The sequence below is a fragment of the Theropithecus gelada genome, chromosome 3 (genome assembly GCF_003255815.1).
Source record: "Theropithecus gelada isolate Dixy chromosome 3, Tgel_1.0, whole genome shotgun sequence".
Lineage (NCBI taxonomy): Eukaryota > Metazoa > Chordata > Mammalia > Primates > Cercopithecidae > Theropithecus > Theropithecus gelada.
This window is the reverse complement of record NC_037670.1, coordinates 101719571-101739327: the sequence shown is the minus strand read 5'-3', so window position 1 is coordinate 101739327 and position 19757 is coordinate 101719571.

Here is a 19757-nt window from a genome sequence, read left to right as displayed (position 1 = left end):
ACCAAAAAGCCCACTTGTCAGACACAGAGCCTTGATGTGGATATTTGAACATTATGAAAATGAATTCATAAGCCAAATCCGTCTGTCAGATGTCTTTAATTTAAATGTTCTGATGGGTGATGAGACTCAGCATGACGGCATCCAAAATTGTCGTGTGAAATTAAAAAAAAAAAAGGGAAGAAGAAGCCTAGAAAAAAAATCTGACATTCAGTTCAAATTAGTTCATTTGTCATTTGGAATTTAAAGTTTCTGGTCAAGAACAGTTTTGATTTGTCAAATTTGGACTTTACCACTTATGAATCAAGTGTCATTCCATTGGTGTTTTTTTCTTAAATGACTGAGGTTATGTATTTTACCGCAGATCACCTGTGGGATGCTGGAGAGGTCTATTCAGTAACGATAGAAACACTCTTTCCAGAGCTTCTGGGGTGAACAGTGCTACAAATTTCACTTTCTAAATAAATACAGGTAGCTAGAGGTCATTCTAAGTGGTATATTAAACACAAATTTTTTTTCCGGCGGTTGTCGAACTTCTTGTGTGGCACAATGCTCTAGTGTGCGACCTTCCACTTGACGGCTCTGCTTTACTCTAGCTCCTGCATAGACTAATTATACAGGCTTCTTGCTCAGGCCCGAGTGGCCCACAGCTGTTTGGAGGCTCACAGCCAGATGACTGTTAACTCTGGCCCACCTGCCTCAGGTCAAGGCTTAGAGAAGCTCAGCGTTGCTACTTTTCTAATTCCTGAAGTTCAACTGTGCTTGTCACCATGACAGTGACATCCTTCTTAAGACCAAGTAGACACACTAGAGAAGTGAGTAATTTGTTGGAGGTGGTGAGGATAATGATGGAGGCTGCTTTCAGATTAGGCAGTGTCAGTGTGCAGCACAGATTCAGAAATCAGATCTGGAAATGGGTTCTCAGTGATTCTTTCACTTTGGATCTTTCTCTAGCCCTCTGAGTTTAGCCTTATTCTTAACTTTCAGACATTACCCAATTTCTCAAGAAGCCTTCTTTCCTTGATCATAGGCTTTCATAAACATGAGAGATAACCTCTTTCCCTTTTTGTTTTTGTGTTGTTTCTCAAAATATGTTAAAATATTATTCAATGAGAGTTTTGTAGAGCTGTCACTCTGCAAAACTCAGCACTAAATGAAAGGTAGGATTAATGAAGCATAATCTAATTGGGGCTATTAGATTTACATGTGTGAAACATTGAAGTAGCATGGCAGTGTCAACTATGAAGGGTTTTATATTTTACCTTATTTGTAAACTTACAAGTAGGCTTGTCACAGTTTCACATATCCTGGCAGAAGACACAAGACAGCTTAGATTTTCTTACAGAACAGCACACTACATGAGTGTTAGCATATTTAAGTCACTTCCCCTTGCCTCTAGGTTCCACAGAAGTGATGCAGGGAGGGCATACGAATGCCAGTTCATTTTCTGGATTTTGCTACAGGAGAGAACACCATGCGTAGGGAACCTGAATTTTTTGTAATAGGCAGTAAGCATGCCTGCCCTTTGGCCTGGAAAGAGACACTATATCTTCCAGGGCTATTTGCTGTATAAACATCCTTGAAAAGACAGCCTTGAACAAAGGGCGGTCAACAGTTCTGCTCATAAGACATGGAGAAATGCAAGAGACCCATGGACAGTTGTCTTGTAACAGGCGGCATCTTGCAAGGTAAGTTGCATAGGCAGTACTAGCTAGAGAAATTCAGTTAAAGGAACTATAAACTTGATCATCGATCCCAAACTCACACTAGTTTAGTTATTTAAGAAAGGTTTTCATAGAGAAAATTAAAATTAAGAAGTCTTTGGAAGATGGGAAATATTTGAAGGGATAAAGAAGAGGATAATGGGCATTTCTTTTGTGGATGGTAGTATGAGCTGGGATGTACTCATAGCTGTGATGCTATGAGGATGCATTGGTTCAGCCTCTCACTTGTTAACCATTTTCGTCTACCCTGATTGGTCAGTATCCATGCTGTACTGATTGTTTAGGATTTTGAATAGTAATTATGGCATTTGTATGGTTTGAAAGTAGTATGGTTTTACTGTTGCAGTTGGTTACTCTTCAATTAAGGTTGCCAGATAAAGTCCTGTACTTTTATTTGCTAAGTCTGGCAACCCTATCTTTGGTACAGTTAGGGCTAAATCTCTACAGCGAAGGAGCTCAAATCTGAACTGGCATCTATTCTTGTGGGTAAGGGGAAGCCATTAAAGGCAGTTGACGAAAGAGTTATGTAAAAGGAATTGTGTTTTAGCAGAACAAAAATGATAATGGTGTGCTAGGATAGATGATGAATGAGATCTTCCTGATCACCAGGATAATTCCCGCATCTCTGGCTTTGAGAAACAGAGAAAATTTAGAAGATAAACTTACATTTAGAAGACAAGCAACTTGGCCAATGCAGTGGTTCACACCTGTAATCCTGGCACTTTGGGAGGCTGAGGCGGGTGGATCACGAGGTCAGGAGTTTGAGACCAGTCTGGCCAATATAGTGAAACCTCGTCTCTACTACCAAAAAAAAAAAAAAAAAATTAGCTAGGCATGGTGGCAGGCACCTGTAGTCCCAGCTACTTACGAGGCTGAGACAGGAGAATTGCTTGAATCCGGGAGGCAGAGGTTTCAGTGAGCCAACATCACACCACTGCACTCCAGCCTGGGTGATAGTGAGACTCAGTCAACTTAAGACTGGGCTTCATGAAGACAGAGAATAGATTCTGTGGATATGAGATAAATAACACATGGGCAGCTATGACTCAGAGCATGGGTATGACATGAGTGACCTGTAATTGTTCTATGTGGAATGGGCGCACTAGTCACCCAACTAAGCAGTGGAGAAGAAGAGATGCCTAGCTCTCTCTCACTCACTACTCTGAGTCAAAAGGGTCAGAGAAAGGGAAAACTTTATTAGGCCGGTAAGGAATAAATGATATGAATGCATTGTTTAATTTATGTTACTATGTGAACAACAAACTGGTGTAGAGAGGAGTTTTCACACATTAGGATGCAGATTAGGATGAGATTTCATTTATAGAAGAGTAGTGTGTGTTGGCGCCATGGGATTGATGAGGACAAGTACAATGGATAAAGCATTGGGCAGGAGGATATACTCCTTGGCAGCTGGGCAGGAGGTTGGCAGCTGGGCAGGAGGATATACTAACAGAGGAGGTGTTATGGTTGGGAGAGGAGTGTTGAGAAATTAGGATGTCTGACCTGGCAGGATCCAATTTACAGAGCAGTAGGTCAGGAATACTGAGGGATGAGGAATCAGAAGACAAGTAGGCAGGCCCTCCTTGATAATCTAAAGGAAAGTTGATGGGGCTTCACTGAAAAAAATTATCTTCCCTGGGTTTCAATGAGGACTCTTCAGATGGAATTTAGGCTCTTTATTGACACCATTTGGAGAAAGTAGATGATTCTTGGTGGTCAGTAGAAGATAAAACAAATATTAAGTCAATGTTGTTTTTCTGATTTGGTTTATCTTTCGCTGGACACAGAGAGCAGGTGCTATAAATTATACTAATGACTAACATTAGGAATTCTAGTGGACCCTCTAAAGGTTATGGGCATAAGAAGATGAAGGGAAACATTTGAAAAGGATGTTGTCATGGAAGCTTTAGTTGAAGCACTGAGAAAATTGATAACATATTTCAAAGCGAGATACAAAATCATGATACAAAAGTTTGGAAGGAGATACCTGTTCTAAATTTAATGCAAGACTGAATTTTGAACATTACACAGGACTAAATAATCTAATGACTGAGACTGTCATGAGACTTGAATGGATTGTGGATATTTCTATTACCCTAGAAGTACCAGAAACATCAAGGATATCAAGAAAGATCTAGCCTATTAGAGTGGATTTTAAGATATAGAAATCAATTTTATTTATGATTATGTTATGCAAGTCATGATTGTTAAACATAATGTTGACACAAAATAAACATGGCAGGCTGAGAAGTAGAATCTGTGGAAGAGAGTTGGAAGGGTTTTGGAAGTTTGCCAGACCAAACGTGGGATAGGAATAATATTTGTAGAGATGAGTTCATCTAAAAGTAGATTAAAAGGAAAGCAGCAATTTCCAAGCACTGCAGTACTCTCTGCGATGGACTGAATGTTTATGTACCCTCCCCCTCCAAATTTATAGGTTGAAATCTTAACTGCTAATGTGAAGGTATTAGGAGGCAGAAACTTTGGGAGGTAATTAGGTAATAAGGATGGAGCTCTCCTAAATGGGATGAATGCTTTTATGAAAGAGACTCCAGAGAGTTCTCTCACCCTCTTGCTGCCATACAATTAAAGACAGCAGTCTGTACCTTGGAAGGTGGCCCTCACCAGTACCCAGTCATGCTGGTACCCTGATACTGTACTTGTAGCCTCCAGAAATATAAGAAATAAATTTATGTTGTTCATAAGCCACCCAGTGTATGATACTTTGGCATAGCAGCCCGAACTGACTAAGACATTCTCCAAAGGTATCAACAGGTAAAGCTTAATTTTTATAAAGAAAAATAATTTATAAAATTGGCTATTTTGTATCACCTTGGCATTCAGCGTTTAAAATGTGTTAGACTGAACTCAAAAATCTGTGTTAAACAAAATGAAAAATATAAAAATATTAGTGGCCACCATTTATTCCAGGCATATAAGATACAACCTAAGGTAAAATTGTTCCTTTTTCTCTATGCATAATGCATACTGAGGACTTCTACCAAATATAGGGCATGCAGAACTCTTTAAAAAGAATTCATTGAACAGAATAGAACATGTATTCTATTTTCTTCTTAAAAATGTTCTGTATGTCTAGCTTTTCTAAAATGCAAATATATTACTTTTAAAATAAACATGAAAACATTCTAGGTATCTTCTCTAGCATGAAGAATGAGGAAGTTTGTGGGCAGCTAGAAGCCTGAATTGACATGATAGCTGGTCACTTTTGAGGCTGTGACTAATCCCAAAGAGGCAAAGGACTCTCTGTGCATAGTCAGTGCTTTCTTTGTCTAAAGAATGCCTTGTTTGGCTTCTAGAGAAAGGAGTGCAGGAAAAATGCTGGCATGAATCCCCTTTCTCCTGTGTGTCTTGACGGGTGGTGACAAATAAGACTGTGCTTTAGCTGCAGGGAAAGGAGGAGAAGACCAGCAAGAGGAACGGCAAGTGGGGAAATCGGAAAACTAGGCTAAGTCACAGTGGTTTGCCCAAACAGGTGGCAAGCAAGCCACCCACCAAGTAATGTGGCCTCCGCTGCGGTGGAATCTTTAGAGTAGAACACCAGCATCATGCCCAGAACACAGAGGCTTTTTCAGTTGGAGTCCAAATGCGGAGCATCTGTCACTGAGTCACTTATAATTAATTCTGCCTTTAAATTAGCAGCTGTCTTAGGACACTTTGCTGGTGGGTGGGTTGGGGACGAAGATACATTTACAGTGTAATGGATATGAGCTTGTCACTTTTAGGGTGGCCACAGCATCCAAGGTTGCTCCCTTCTGAGGGCTGTTCATGTTGATAGCAGTGGTAATGATCCACTTTTGACATCTTTAATATTTCATTGGCAAAGATGAGAGAGAGAGCTATTTTATTTCAGAATTTGCACCGTCAAATTCTTCTAATTCCTCTTTCCTTTTCTCCTGTACCTTGTATTCATATAATTTGATGGAAACCTGATTTGATTTACAAATGTTGTCCAATAATTCCATCAATTTTTGAAGTAATAGATGCTTATTTTCTTTTTCACATATACCATTTGATTCACCATAAAGCAGAGATGGAAGAGCACTTCAATGCAGGGGTTTGCAGTTGCAGAGTGGAAGAATCTGGTGGTCATGGTGAGAAAGGGACACTTTTTAGTTTTTATTTATTTTTGTTATTAAAATACTGAGTTTATTTCACTTGTATATTTTTGTCTCTTATTTTCATGTCTGACCACCGCTACTACTGTGTCCTATCATAGCATTCCATATGTGCTTAAAACCATGCAAAGGCTGGATTTTCATCTTTAAAAATCGATGTTTTGGACAACACATTTTTGGCAATGGAAGCTAGACAACATTTATCAACACAGTAGGGAAAGTTCTCACTCTGCATTATGAAAAGGACAGCCGAATATCAACTGTTACAGAAATGAAATCAGAGAAAATTTGTAACAAACCGTTTAAACTATTTTCCTTAAAGAGACTTCATTACTGCTAGAGACCTTGAACAGCTTCCTGGTCAGTCATCCAGAAGCAGTTCTTCACGTAATTGATAAATTTGGCCTCCACTTTGGGAAGAGAAGCCCCCTTTTCCACAGTTGCTTGCATTTTTGCTCTAATGTCTTCTTCCACAGAACAGGGTCCTGTTGGTGTTTTAGAAGATTTTTTTTTTTTTTGGAATGATTCTTGACATTCTGATGTTGGTGTTGATGGTATTGAGTCTTTTTCATTCTGGTTTGATGTTTGTGCAGTTTTGGCTGGAGTATCTCATATAGATTTCTTCACTGGAGATGTTTCTTCAGTTTCATCATAATTAAAATCATCATCATCATCATCTGTATTATCATAATCTTCATCAGCAGCATGTTTTACTTTTTTCTGTGGAACTTCACTACCATTTCTAGGGGCAGATCGCTTTCCAGATATACTTAAGAGCTTCATATTCTCTTCCTCTTCATCTTCTCACTCTGCCTCTTCCTCCACAGCTACTAAGTGCTGTCCACTAATATGCCCTGGCCCTGAACCACACTTCAACCGTAAGACCATGGGTGGTAGTATTTCAAAGCCCCCAAGGGAAACCATTGGCTGTACAGACATTTTGAAAGTACCAGTATTATTTCAACTGGACTGCCTTTATAATTCATTGCCTCTGCTTCAACAGTGTGCAATTCATCCTATGCACCAGCCCCTAAACTGACTATTCTTAAAGATAACTATAAATTTTTCATCACTATTCATGTTAAAGTGACAAACTTTGTCAGTATTTAGTTCATAACCAAAAAGATAGTTCTGGGGTTTCAGGGGGTTCATGTCCATGTCCATGGAATTTTCCACTGGGGTGGTGGCAAGGACTTAGGTGGGAGAAACAGTGGACAGAGATAAATGACTACTGCTCCAGAGAACAGTCATGCAGGATGGAATCACACCAGCACGAGGGGGCCACTTTTGCAAACCGTCATAGTAAGGAGGTGATGCTAATGGTCTCCATTGCCCTTTGCTTCTGACTGTCCCTCCTTTCCCAATACAAATTGTTTCTAATATTGTGTGTTTAGATATAATTTGCTGGATTAATATTTGGTGGCTTGAGTTTCATCATTGCATATATCTCATTTTATTTATTCTTTAGAACATGATTTGAAGCTTGAGCACAGTAATACCTCATTTATTCAGTGACAATAGTTGTTTTGTGAATTTTCCAAATGATAATAGTTATAGGGGCTACCATATATTGAGCCCTTATGTGCTGGCACTTTGCTACATACAGTTGTAGTCAGCATCCTCTAATATGGCCCCCATGACCTCCACCTTGTGAAATTCATGCCTTGTGTAGTTCTACCCCCTGGAGGGTGGCTGGATTTAGTAACTCTGAGATGATAAATGTTTGCTTTTTTGACCCAGTAACTTGTGGGGCAATTTGTTACACAGCAATCAACAATGAATACTTCAGATACACCATTTCATCCTTACAACAATCCAATGAAGTAGGTATTACAATATTCTCATGGGGTTCCCTGGCATTGCCTAAACTCTCAGGCACTCTGCTTCTCTCTCTGCTCGCTCCCAAGGCTGCACACTTACGTGGCCCTTCCTATTTCTGGCTGTCCTTTGGAATACTTAGCCACCTTCTCTCTCTATCTATTCTACTGCCCTCTTGTAAATTAGCCCCTTCTTGCTATTGACTCTCCCTAGCACTCAGAAATTTAGCAGAAATCATTTTCTCCCTCTTGTTGAGTTGTAAAGTAACCAACTCATCTTTATGATGATGCCAGCTTAAGATGTTCCCTGGAGGTATCTCTATGCTTTGAACTATATTTTCCCCACAACAAAGGCATTAGACTGTTGCTTTTAGAATAGTTTACTGCTTTCATGTGTTTTTTTAAAAATTCTCCTTCTTGAACCATTTTTCTTACAACCTGGGATGGATTGCATAATTTGTATGCAAAATGGAAATCGATAGACTCTGAGTAAGGGCTGAGGGCCACTTTCTGTGCCTGTGCATTGTGGCCATTTTCTCCTAGAACAGGTTCCCAGCTTTTTTGGGGGGTAATTAGGGTTGATAACAGTTCATTTCTACATAAGTTAGGTATTATTCTATTTTTTTTTAATTTCATTTTTTATTTTTTGCAAAATTGGACATATCCTTATTTTATTCCTGGTTAACTCCAGTAACCTTATAACTTACGCATTCCACCAACATTCCATTCCTCTCCAGTCCGGCCCGTCCTTGGCTGGATGGCAAGCATTTCTGAAACCCCACTTACATTGGGGTGTGACCTGATGATCGCCTCCTCGCCTCCAGCATATCTCCATTAAACAATCTGGGGACTCTTTCTGGGATTAAATATTGATTGTTTCAAAAGATGAAAATTGAATGTTTAGAGTGAGGAATTGGCTAATTAAAGCTGGACTTTGCCTATTGAAAAGTATCAAATAAGTTTTTGATGATTAAACCAGTAATCCTGATTTCTATTAAATTACATTCAAGTCTGAATATGGGGGTAGGAAAGAAAGCATGATTTCTAATTGAATGATAACCTCTAATATAATGAAAGTCATTTAAATGCAATATAGATACTTCTAATTAATATATTGCTTGAGATATATTAGTAGTGACGGAAGTAACACTGGTAGTGGTGATAGTACGTAGCATGTTAGGAAGGGTGTTGGAATACCTACCGTGCGACATGGATGCTGACAAGCACCTCATACACATTCTCTCTTTTAATCCTCAAAAACCCCTATACTGTAGGTACTAATATCCCACAATTTATAGCCTTATCTTCATTTCACAAATTAGCTTGCTCTTTTTTTCCCCCCAAATCCTATCAGTCCTGTTTTTATCAGTCAATAAAATTTCATGTTTCTTGTTCTTCTCTTATAGGCATATGCAATACAGCAGTTTAGGGAAATGAAATATTTTCTATCATGAAATATTATATTTCTCTAAATCAAAATTTATTATAGCTCTTTGAAGCTTCCACCTGGGGGAATTTTCTGTCATATAAGTCAAATAGGTTCTATTTGTTCTGCCCAGTTTAGCTTTTCTCTGTACTTTGCTGGATAAAATAAAAAGATGTGACAAAAGGAGACAAATGTCCACAAATCCATCTCCTTACAAGTTAAAATCGGTAGCTTTTATGATTTCTTTGGCAAGGAGCTCCTTTTAGAAGGGGGTAGTAATTATAAATAATACTAATAGCTGCTGGCTGTAGTAATAGTCCATTTGTCTTAGAACTCTTTTATGTACTCGTGTTTTTCCAAGTGAATCAAGCTAGAATAAAGTTTGTAGTATCTCTATTATACTTGTGGTCTAGAGATGTGTTAGAAAAAAAGTAATTTTCTTGTCTATTATAATGTACTATAAGGAATTATCAAGCATTAATCCAGTTATCATGCTCTTAAAATCCCCAAATCTCTATGTTCAAACTTGTTTAATTTAGAGGAATGACTTTGGTGGGCTGGTGGCTCATACCAGCTACTTGGGAGGTTGAGGTGAGAGGATCACTTGAGGCCAGAAGTTTGAGACCAGTCTGGGCAATATAGTGATACTTCATCTGTAAAAAAAGAAAAACAAAAAGAACAATGAACTTAGTAGGCAATTTTAGATAACAAACAGCAAAAGAGAAAAAAAGATAAATATTCTTCAATCTGTTTTGAGTGATTACTTTTGAGTATATGGGCAAATAAAAGCCAATCCTCCCAAATGCATCCTTAAAAAACAAATCCTTATGTATTTCTTATCAGAGGTTTATGTGTTTAAAATAATTTAGAGAGAACTAGACAATTGTGTTGTGACAGGTCTCCCACCAGGTTACTTAATGAAGACTGGGCAGTGAGCCAAGGCCATGGTGCCCAATCAAAGAGTGGATGTCCCTGAGAACCCAAACATCCTAGGGCATAACTGGGAACCTGCCAAGGAAAAGTCTCATTACACATCCACAGTAGGCAAAGAGCCAGAAAATTAGCATAAAGGTAGCTTAGAGATAAGGTGGCTCTCTAGAGCTGTCCTGCTGCCATCAGGGAGCGCCCTATATGTAAGTCCTAATAAACTCATCTAATGGTCAAGCTGGACTCGTCTGAGTCAGTCTTTGGTCTCTTGGCTCCTTCCCAGCTTGCGGGGGTAGGGGGATTTTATAGTCTCAGGTTTCATTTCTCTTCTCTTCTCTCTTCTGTTCTGTAGTTTCGTTCTTGTTGCCCAGGCTAGAGTGCAGTGGTGTGATCTTGGCTAGCTGCTACCTCCGCCTCCCAGGTTTAAGTGATTTTCCTGCCTCAGCCTCCTGAGTAGCTGGGATTACAAGTGCCTGCCACCACGCCGGGCAAATTTTTGTGTTTGTATGAGAGACAGGGTTTCACCATGCTGGCCAGGCTGGTCTCAAACTCCCGATCTCAGGTGATCCACCCGCCTCAGTCTCTGAAAGTGCTGGGATTACAGGAGTGAGCCACCACACCTGGCCCAGGTTTTTCTCATAACAATAATTTTAGTTAAATGTATAAATTATTTTAAAGGAACCAACAAATTCCGCACCAGTCAATGTGCTCTTGGTTCATTCAGTTTCTATGTTTGGGTACACTATATAAAAATAACATGGAATAAGAATGGAGTTTTGGAGAACTGCTGATTACATTTTTAAAAAGTCAAGATCAAGGCGAATCATACCTATCGCAAGAAATTACATTGTGTCTAATCAAAGGATAGATTCCAATGAATGAGAACAAAATAAAACAACTACTTCAGGTATTTTATTATAAAAACAAAAATGCATATCTTGTAAGGATAAATGCCTTTAGTAGTAGTCTCTTTGCTTTGGCATATTTTCATTTGCCCAACTACTTGGACTTATTTGTGATCACCTCTGAATAATCACTTCATAGTAAGTTATTTAAGCTAAAATCAGGCAGTGATCCAAGGTAATAAATAGTTCCAATAAATAATAAGCAACTTTTCAAGGATTTTGACTGTCCATACTGCTCAAATGCCTTAATACATGTGGTGAAGTTATCAAATCAGAAAACTGAAACTCCACAACCCTTTACACAGTCTTGATGTCTTGTTAATACTATAGTCAACTTAGCAATGGAATTTAGCATTTTATTCTTTCAAATTGGCTTTCTCTTGCAATATCCATATTAATTGTATTTTTATTCATACTGAAGTCCTAAATTTCCAGGCTTGGTACCTTCATTCCAATTAGGATTCAACCCTCATCCTTATTCCTCAATTAGAGCCACCAATTTGCTAGTGCTTGCTTTATTATGTATTTTATATCCTCTTTTCCTCCCTTTGATTTCATTAGCTCAGAATCGTATCAAACCAGTATATTCTCATTATTTTACATAAAATTATTTAATATTACCTCATAGCAGATAGGATAATATCCAGAGTCTTCAGCTTGGCATTCAAGATATTTCGCAACGTAAACTAAGGCACAGATGTTTGATCTGATTTTCCTTTCATTTATTTTGCATTGTGCTCCAACCAACTTTAGCTGTCTTGGAAAATGCTGTTCTCTTCCTTGCCTCTATTTTTCACTTCTGAGGTTCTTTTTGCTTTCATGCCTTACTGCCTATCCCCGTCGAAGGCCTCTTAACCTCCTCAGATCATTTCAGTTCATGGCAATCTTTCCTGCACTTCAAGTCAGAGTGTCTCTTATTGTCAACCTCACTGTGCACTTCTTTAGGATATATGTTTCTTACATCTCTCCTTTGAGCATATTTTAGAGCCCTTTAGATAGCATCTGGTTTATTTTTTAAAGTACTCAAATGAAGCTACTTAGAAGAATTGAATACACTCAATTTTATTATGACAAAAGATGTGCTGTGACACCACTTCTACCTTTCTCAGACCCTAGTTCTCTCAACTTCCTGGGATATATGGGTTATGGCACTCAGGTTGTGAAGATTTTTGTTAAAAGAACATTTCAACAAAGACCTTGATTCTACAGCTCTCTCACTATTGCTTCTACAGTCACCACAGAATGATTAACAAAGCTAATACTGTTTTGGATAAATACGTATATGGAGCAGATTAATCTGAAATTGGCAAAAGTTCAGAGGCTATGAAGAACCAGATTTGGGGAGAAAATCTGTTATGAAAGCTAAATTAATGAACCTATTTTGTTTATTTTGCAACTATAAATAGTACTATTAAATTTTTTACCTGGACTTTTATGGTTTTATTTGCTCTGGAAATTTTATTTACTAAAAAGAAATCTTTCCAGGTGGTCTCATAAATTATCAATATGTTCCAGAAATTTCAACATAACACAAATTAAAAATATATCTCCTAAGTATAAGTTAGTTCAACCATTGTGAAAGAGAGTGTGGCAATTCCTTAAAGACCAAGAGGCAGAAATTTGACCCAGCAATCCCATTACTGGGTATATAGCCAAAAGATTATAAATCCTTCTTTTATAAAGATATATACACACGCATGTTCATTGCAGCATTATTTACAATAGCAAAGACATAGAATCAACCCAAATGCCCATCAGTGATTGACTAGATAAAGAAAATGTGGTACCTATACACCATGGAATACTATGCAGCCATAAAAAGGAATGAGATCATGTCCTTTCCCCTGACATGGATGAAGCTGGAAGCTGTTATTCTCAGCAAACTAACCCAGGAACAGAAAACCAAATATTGCATATTCTCATTTATAAGTGGAAGCTGAACAATGAGAGCACATGGACACATAGGGGTAGCTATGCACACTGTGGCGTGTTGGTGAGGGTTGGGGGAGGGAGAGCATGGGGAAGAATACTTAATGGATGCTGGGCTTAATACCTAGGTGATGGGATGATCTGTGCAACAAACCACCATAGCACATATTTACCTATGTAACACACTGCACTTCCTGCACATATACCCCTGAACTTAGAAGAAAAAAAAATATATCTTAGACTACCACATACATATGGAAAATTATTTGAACACCTGTGTATATTCTTGAAATTATAAAAAATAAAGTCATTGTCTATACTGGTTCAAAGGGTTCCAAATGTTGACCAGCTAATCAGTTGATTAAAATACAGAGTTAAAAATATCTATCTTTTAAAATAGGTCTAAGTTCACTTAGAGCTGAGGAACTAGACCTCAAATGAAGATGTAATAGAGAGTTGCTTTCAGTTCAGAAATTGTATTGGCTAAGAACGTCTCATTCCAATAAGTTTAAGTTCCTATTAGTTATGGAATTGGGACAATCTGAAACAGTAATCCATAAAAGAACTTATGGAAAAGACCATAATTTTCTGAAAGAAAAATAGAGGGAATGTGATACACAGATTAAAACAGAGTTTTTGTTGTTCCATGGGCTGTCGATTTATTTTGGAAGCTTTCCTCTGAATGGTAGTGGGTTGAGGGCTGGAGGGAAAGAGGTGTCACCACACAGGGTAATGGGAAACGAGTTCTTGGAAGATGAACTAATCTATGTTCCTGGCCTGGTCTTACTATGAAATAGATACATCACCTTGGGAAAGCTACCTAACTTCTTAGTATATCTCCTCATTTACACGTCCTCATTTTAATATTTCCTTCAGTGAGATAATGAGGATTAGGTGAATTACATAGCATAGTGCCTGGCACCTATGCACTTAATAACCATTAGCTCCTTTCCCTTCCATTGGTAATAAAAAGTGATCTAGTTATAAAATTATATTGTGGAAAATAAGAATTTTATTTTTTAAGGACTAGGTATTTGGATTATTAACAGAATAATATAATATAATATATAAATGTATGATCATCTGTTCCCTCATATGTTTTTCCAGTAGAAGTATAACATAAGCCATATGTGTAATTTTTAATTTTCTAGTAGCTGCATTAAAGTAAAAAGAAAAGGGAAATTAATTTTAATTTTTGTTTAACCCACTATTTCCAAAATATTTCAATATGTAATTAATATGAAACATGATCAAGGAGATATTCCACATTCCTTTTTTTTTTTTTTATACTAGATCTTTGAAATTCAGCATGCATTTCACACTTACAGCACATCTCAATTCAGAATAGCCACATTTTGAGTGCTCAATAGCCACTTAGGATTAGTAGCTGTTCTTTTGGACTATGGAGAACCAGATACTTTTTGTGGGAGTGAAAAAAAGGAGGGCAGAACTATGAAAGACTGAGGACTTAACTAAAAAGCCTTGTTTTTCTTTTTCAGTTTTTATTTTAGAATCGGGGTATATGTGCAAGTTTGTTTTAAGGATATATTATGTGATGTCGAGGTTGGGGATATGAATGAACCTGTCACTCAAGTAATGAGCATAGTACCCAATAGGTAGATTTTCAGCCCTCTCTCCCGCTTCTATTAGTCCATAGTGTCTATTGTTTCCATCTTTATGTCCATGTTTACCTAATGTTTACTCACACTTGTAAGTGAGAACTTGTAGTATTTGGTTTTCTGTTCCTTGTTTGCTTAGGATAATGGCCTCCAGCTGTGTCCATGATGCAGCTAAGGACTTGATTTTGTTCTTTTTCATGACTGTGTAATATTCTGTGGTGTATATGAACCACATTTTCTTTAAACAATTGATGGGCACCTGGGTTGATTCCATGTCATTGCTATTTTGAATAGTGTTGTGGTGAACATATCAGTGCCTGTGTCTTTTTGATAGAATGATTTATTCTCCTTTAAGTATATACCCAGTAATGGAATTGCTGGGTAAATCTCCAAACTCTTCTCCACAGTGGTTGGTCTAATTTACATCCTCACCAGCAGTGTGTGAGTGTCCCTTTTTCTCTGCAGCCTTGCTAACATCTGTTATTTTTTGACATTTTAACAAAAACTATTCTTACCAGTGTGAGATGGTATCTCACTCTGATTTTGATTTGCATTTCTGTAAATCTTCTTTTGAGAAGTCTCTGTTCATGTCCTTTGCCCACATTTTAACAAAGTTATTTGTTTTTTGGTTGTTGATTTGTTTAAATTCCTTATAGATTCTGGATATTAGACCTCTGTCAGATGGTTAGTTTGCAAATATTTTCCCCCATTCTGTAGGTTGTTTGTTTATTCTCCAGATAGTTTCTTTTGCTGTGCAGATGCTCTTTAACTTAACTTTTGTTTTTGTTGCAATTGCTTTTGAGGACTTAGCCATAAATTATTTGTCAAGGCTGGTATTCAGAAGGCTATTTCCTGAGTTTTCTTCTAGGATTTTTATAGTTTGAAGACTTACATTTAAATCTTTAGTCTATCTTGAGTTAATTTTTGTAGATAGTGATAGGAGTGATAGGTAGGGATCCAATTTCATTCTGCTGCTTATGGTTAGCCAGGTATCCCAACATCATTTATTGAATCAGGAGCCTTTTCCCCATTGCTTGTTTCTGTTGAGTTTGTTGACGATCAGATGGCTGTAGATGCGTGGGCTTTGTTAGTGTTGTGTTAAACTGATAGGAGGGTATTCATACTGGCAGAAGCTGAGGTAGTGTTATTGAACAAGGTATTCATCAATATTCTTACTTTCAATCAATAGAATGTTTGGTTAACTTAAGCAAAAATGAGATTTTAAAAGGCTATTACATGGTTCACAATCTCTGGGACTGCTGGAAAACTGGACTTGGAGGCTATATAGGCAGAGAAAAAGTACAAATCATTCTGCAGAATTTGTCCATTAAGGCAGTGCTACTGAGAATGTGTACTGCCCTTGGAGGTGCCCCAGAGCTCAACACTGGACAATAGAGACAATGCTAGAACTCCTTCAGTTGTTGCCACCTTTGAAAAATGGATGCAACCACTGCCCCTACAGTCAATGTTGACCGAGTGGATTCTGCACACCCCCTGCTTCTTTACATCCCAGCTTCCAAGCCCAGGCTAGTGTGGGTGCATCTTATTAGAAGAATCTAGATCATGTGAAACAGCTGCAAAAAAAAAAAAAAAAAAAAGGAAGGGGGAAAAATTTTACTTCCCACAGTGGGTAGTAATGAGAGGCTCTGCCTCTTATCAAGATTCATGGAGTAGGGAATTCCCCACATATGGAGCTGGATAGGGCGGTTGTTACAGTCCAAAAAGAAGACAATGTTCAACTAACAAACCTGGGTTTTCTAACTATCCAGTGGGATGGGATGGGGGCTCCTGATGATTTAAAAATCTAAGAAGAATTTAAATTAGTAAAAAACTTATATATATATATATATATATATAAAATGTTTCCTTCCCAACATAAGTATAATACTCATGAAATAGTGACTTTGTTTCATGCCAGAAATATAACAAGGGAATTTTATAAAAGCTTTGAAAGTATGTTTAGTTGACCTTCATTTTTTCTGGAAAGATAAAGTTCTAAAATAGTATTTAGAAACCAAAGGATATTCCAAGAGCAAACACATAAGTGTGAATGTTCCCATTTTGATATTTAAAATAATTTAAGTACCAGGACAATTACAATGTATAAGAATTTGAGTAGGCTAATAAATAACACCCTTATTCTCTGCTTGAGTGTAGAACTATTTGAGAAATAGTTACATAAGTCAAGCAGATGAAGTTGAAAATATCATTCCTTTTATTCCTGGTTTGAAGAATGTGGCTTAAATAAGAGGAACAAATGAGGTTGCTAATGTTTCCCTGATGGACGGCTATCTAGTATCACTGCCTCCCACTTGCTGGTTTGGATGGCTAGGGAAGACTAAGTCCTCATTGTCTAAGAGACCTATAAGGAAACTCTACCAGGTTTGCAAATCTGATCTAATAATTTCCACCACCAAAATAGTGGGTGAGTAGGGGGTGGTGAGCAGTGATGAAGTGGTGATACAAAAGTGATATGGTTTGCCTCTGTATCCCTGTCCAAATCTCATGTCGAACTGTAATCCCCACGTGTCATGGGAGGGAGGTGATTGGATCATGAGGGTGGCTTACCCCATGCTGTTCTTGTGATTGTGAGTGAGTTCTTATGAGATCTGATGATTTTATAAGGCAATTTTCCTGCCCTTGTTAACTCGCTCACTCTCTCCTGCTGGCATGTAATATGTGCCTGCTTCCCCTTCCACCATGACTGTGTGTTTCCTGAGGCCTCCCCAGCCATGTGAAACTGTGAGTCAATTAAATCTCTTTCCTTTATAAATTACCCAGTCTCGGGTATTTCTCTATAGCAGTATGAGAATGGACTAATACAAAATGCCTTGCTCTACTTGGAAACTCTCCATAGGGAATCATGCAGAGTTCCTCATCACATACCCAACTTTTTGTTTCCGTAAATTGTTTGGCTTAACAATTGGTCTATGGCTCTGCAGGCCTGTGGGTATACGTCCTACTTATGGTAGTACTCTTACCCTCATGGCACCATTCTCTTAATTCCAACAAGGCACTACTGTGGAGCATTCAGGGTCTGCTGGTGAGCTGTGTAGGCTTTGATACAGAAGGCTCTAAAAATGAGTGAGAATGGTATGTTATCTAAATTAATTCCAGGATTTTGTTTAGAGGTCACTTTATTTCTCCTCTCACATTAGATTGAGACATGTGGTCTACTAGAGCTCACCAGAGGATATGCAGTGAGATTAGATGACAACAGAAAGCTATTCCAATAACAAAATGCCACCAATATAGAAGTACCCCACATCTGAATATCTGTACTGTTACCAAATTGTCAGGGACAAACTAAAGTTCAAAGATTAAAATCACAAAGAAATTAAATTCCAGAAATCTTAAGTTAAACACCAAGACATTTAAAGTCCCAAATCAAATTATCTTATCCCTGTGAGTTACAAATCTAAAGAATTAAATTTTTTCTCAACTAGTTTGTATACAATAGAATTCTTTTAGAAAACATTACCTTAAGGCTCACTTAGTGGATATCTCTTTAAACATCTGTTACAGGTCCAGAAACACTGGCCCAACACAAAGTCTTGAACTTCTTTCAGGAGAGAATGTATTGTCAGTGACATGATGAACAGTAAGTGAGATCGAACAACTCCCAGTAACTCCTTATGAATAAGTCTTGTAAATAGCACATTGTTACATTTTTTCTGAGGAACTGGGAATCTCTTCCCAGTTAAAGTGAGAAGTCAATCTCTCATCCAAAACAATGGCGGTGCCACCATTCTAGGGCAGAATCTGCAGCCTCATGCTCCAGAATTTGCCCCACATATCCAAGGGTGCTTGAACCACTCTCAGTACAACCGGTGCAGCAAACATCAGCTGCTAGACTGAAATTTCGGCCTGAGTTTTCTTAAGCAATGGTTATGTTACAGGCAATATCACACACAAAAATGGTACAAACCCAGTAAAATTTCCCAGGCTCCAGGTATCTGCAGGGTGTTTGGTAAATTGCTCTCCTCAAATTCTAGGTCATCTTTTACATATCCTAGTATCTACCATTGAATTTAAGGGATTATTCAAATCAACTCTTCCTCAATGCAGTGATCTTGTCCCTTTGAATCAAATTCTCACATGCCATTGTTTAAGAGCATCCCATTGCACCTCTGTGCAGGTTCACACACCTAAAGGAAACCAGAAATATTTACCCTAAAATATACCTCTTTGACATCTTTTGAGACAGCTATTCAAAGGGCCTGCAGATCGGACTAATGCTTGCCAAGCTGCCTTCTGTGGAGGAGATTTCCATCTGTAGAGGAAAATCCAAGTAAGGGAAATAAACAGGCTTTCTTTGAGGCCCCTCGCTTGTCCAGATGTAGGAAAGATTAACTCAACCACAGGCTACCATCTATTCTTTCTGAGAGCTACCAATGAGATTTTTGTCTACATAATAAGACTGCTCTTGCTAGCCATGCCTTTCCTCTTCTCTCCCTCCCATAAACTGTCTTGCCACACTCCAAGCCCCCATTCTTTCTATAAGCTCAAGATGGTATAAAATAGTCAACCATCTGGCCCTTCCTTTGAGTTTTCACATTTTGTATGACTCCTGTGCACACATGTGGATATTAACAAATTCATATGCCTTTTCTCCTATTAATCTGCCTTTTGTCAGTTGATTTTCAGCAAACATTCAGAGGGTGAAGGGGAAGGTTTCCCTTGGCCTCTGCATGCCCCAAGCCACTAGTAAATCTCATGGAGTGCTTTGATGTAAGACACATACTGGATCATTTGAGTGGCTCCTATGCTTTATGTAATTGTACATTCTTTTGTAGTCCAATACATTTTCATGGCTGCAGTTCAATATATGATCAAACTGTTTTTGAAAAACACATTTCACAATATGTATATGTTCCCTTTTCCCTTTTAGTAGTGGTAGAGATCAAACTTTGCAATACTTGAAATATTAATTTGATGATAACCAAACTGATGAACATTGCAGAACTCATTCCCCGCTGAGCTGTGGTTCTCTTTCTAAAGACAGAAAGAAATGTCAGTTACAGTTTTGCCCCATATATTTGATACAAAAACAGCTGATGAGCTCACAGTACACATACTATCAAAAAGTGTACCTATCTCCAGAGGAGACCAAGTTTAAGGCCCTGAAGATTTGAATCTCTTCTCTGAACAGGTGTCAACCAACCTGGGGGCACATTTACAAATGGCATCCTGCTGTCAGCTCATGACGCCTGGTTGTTTTTTCTAATCTTCATGGGAAAGGTTTCATCTATTGGGATAATTGTAGCTTTTTAACAC